Genomic DNA, 2,925 nt, shown 5'->3' with positions numbered 1-2,925 from the left:
CTCAGGGTCGATCGCTCTAACCAGACCTGCGTGTCTTGGAAGGATGGTCGGCCCCAGCTAGCTGGTTTAATAAAACTCTGCTTGATTTTTGCATCTCCATACTTGTGCATTTGTTCTCCAGAAGAGACCCACCAAGTCACAGACCCTAACACTTGATGACAACTTGAGTTCTTAGTGCTTTGGGAAAACACTGATGCAGCTCTAATGGCCCTTAAAACTTTTAAACAAAGCTTCCATATACCTTACAGGTATTTATCTTGGTTGAAGAAAACCCTTTTCTATTATGCTGTAAGAAATTATAGATGTTGCTGAGTGTGGTGGTGCACTGCTTTCATTTAATGCTAAATATACTTTATATTACATATATAAGAACTTTGAAAAAAACCCTAGTTTTCTGAATGTACATGTTTAAATTGTGTATTGTCTGGGAATTTAACAATCACTGTTTAAGGTCATTGGATTTTATGCTGTGGTAGACAGGCTGTTACACTAGTAAAGCCCTGGGTTAACTGTACATCCCATTCCCTTACCAGGTAACATGGGAACTGTGCCACAAACTAGACTATACAATTCTCACTGTCAGAAGTGTTAATAACATACTGTGTGCATAACATGAGCCACCATTACTATAACGGCCTGTAGCCTGGAAACCTCACATTCCTCCAAAAAATGTGAGTGATGGGTGACTGCAGGCACCCTGGGAAGAAGGGTGGAGCCTATCCACTGGCAGAGCGAGGGGCAAAATTGGAATGGGAAAAGGAAGTGTATGCGGCTGCTTGGGCGAATGACGGGGGCATCCTGCAAGCATGGAAGCAAGATGGGGCATATACAGACTTGGGGGGAGACCACAGGCCCAGGAGCATGGGCAAAAGCTAATGGAGACTGTGGGCAGGGTGCAAAAGCAAGCTGAACAGCTGCCAAGTACACAGTTTCTTTGTAAGTCCTCCCTCCCTATCATATAAACCACTCAAAACCCAAGATATGTTATGTTGGTTTGTCCACCCATGTCAGAAGCATGAGACCCTGAGAGAGTGAGGGCAGGTCAAACAGAGCAGGAAGGAGAAAATTTAGTGGCACAAATTGGCATAGTCAGCAGGATGGCACCAGACATGACAAACCTCAGGAGTTTTGGGAAAAGCAAGGGAGCCAGTGGCGGCAACTGATGTGGATCTCACAATGGGTCATGGAATATGTAATTAGAACGATGCAGGCAACGCAGATGCTGATGGAAACAAAGGGAAAAATTCCAGGGCCATTGTCACGCCATCTCCAATGAAGCCCGCATGAGATCCTCCGTGGGTTGAGGCTGGAACTTCAAGGAAGGTTGCCTCTTGGAATTGGTTATACCTCCTTTACTGAATGTAATAGAAATAACACCCTGTATTTTTACTCCACGGCCATTTCTTATAAAACGGCCTCTGGGGGCTTGGATTGGACCCTTAATACTCAGGTAATAGGATCAGAAAAATATAATTCTAAAGCTCTTAGTGAGAAGTGACTAGGCAGAGTTAATGCTGGAAAGTCCAGGGAATAATAGATTTCTAGAAGAAAAATGTAGATAGATAAATATAGATAGAAGAAGGGTTTCTTTTATTCATTACAATTCATGGATAAATTGGTAAGATCAAGACCACCTTGGTGTCTTTTGATAAACAATCAATAAGAGAGCATTAAAGAGCAAATATAGAAGGTATTTTAAAATTGGTAGGATAAGAGAAAAATATGGTTTCATGGATTTCTAACATGAGATAGCCTTTTTGGGACTTATAGAGTTAAAATAACTTAGAAGCCCTAATGGCCCACTACAAACAAGCAAGGAATGTTATCAGATCTTTAAAAAAGTAACAACCTGGCACCACTGGTGTTGGAAGTTCTTAATGGGGTGCTTAATGAATCAAGGCCATCCTGACTTGGGACCACAAAGCCGAGCAGAATCTTAAGTGTGTGAGAAAGGCTGACAGTAAATAAACACAGTAAAACAGGAATTTACTGTCTAGTGTCAGGTTGATAAGATAGAGAGATATGTTGGCAAAATTATGTTTTACTTTCACCTCTGGAACTGTGAATCTTAGCATGACTGTTCTGCGTTTTTTTGTAATCTTTGCTGTATATATTTCAAACCTTGCAACTGTGAAAATTACACTCAGACTTTCATCAAGCTCCTTTTGCGTCTGTCACTCGCCGACTCCTTGTCCACCCTCTCGACAACCCTGTTCCCATCAGACTGAACTGCCCCGGTCTGGGCTGGTCCGTTGCAGGCCATAGCTGTGTCATAAATGTGAGGAAATTGTGCAGTTGCTAAAAAAATGGAGTCTGCAGTCACATGGGTCTGAGAACTCTTTAAAGGTCATAGAAAACTTAGAAAAAATTCTCTGAGCCTCAGACAAAAGCAGAGAACCCAGAGAGGGGTCATGGCCACTTTGCATAATAAAAGATTTGCCCAAGGCAGAGGAAGTTGAAAAGGCTAGCGAGTTACTGGCAGACTCAGTTTTGGCTTCAGAGCTTGAGTGATAGAGGAAAAAAAAAGGAATGTTTTAACTTGTGTAAGGTTAGGGGACGAGGGGTCCAAGGACCCAGGAAAAAAATGAAAAAGAAACAACCTAAAAATAAAAGTAGCTAAAGCTGCCCCTTAGAGTCAACCTTTGATACAAAAAGAGAAAAAAGCTAGGAAATACTCCACATTGAAATTCTTAAAACTAGGAAAAACTTACAAGCAAGCAAGCAAAGAGCCCCTCATCACATGGCTGAGGGTATGGGACACGGGAGCAAATAACATCAGTCTAAGTCCTCCAGAAGCTTCACAGCTGAGTTATATAACCACCTATCCGTCCTTGCAATACAGGCTGTTCAACCTAGGCCAATGCAGGGGGAGCAGTCCTTAATGGGCTGGCTGGTGGAAGGCATTAAAGATACATGATCATCACC

The sequence above is a fragment of the Nannospalax galili genome, unplaced genomic scaffold (genome assembly GCF_000622305.1).
Source record: "Nannospalax galili isolate Female #2095 unplaced genomic scaffold, S.galili_v1.0 scaffold686, whole genome shotgun sequence".
Lineage (NCBI taxonomy): Eukaryota > Metazoa > Chordata > Mammalia > Rodentia > Spalacidae > Nannospalax > Nannospalax galili.
The sequence above is the reverse complement of the archived record's forward strand: the minus strand, read 5'-3'. Positions refer to the sequence as shown.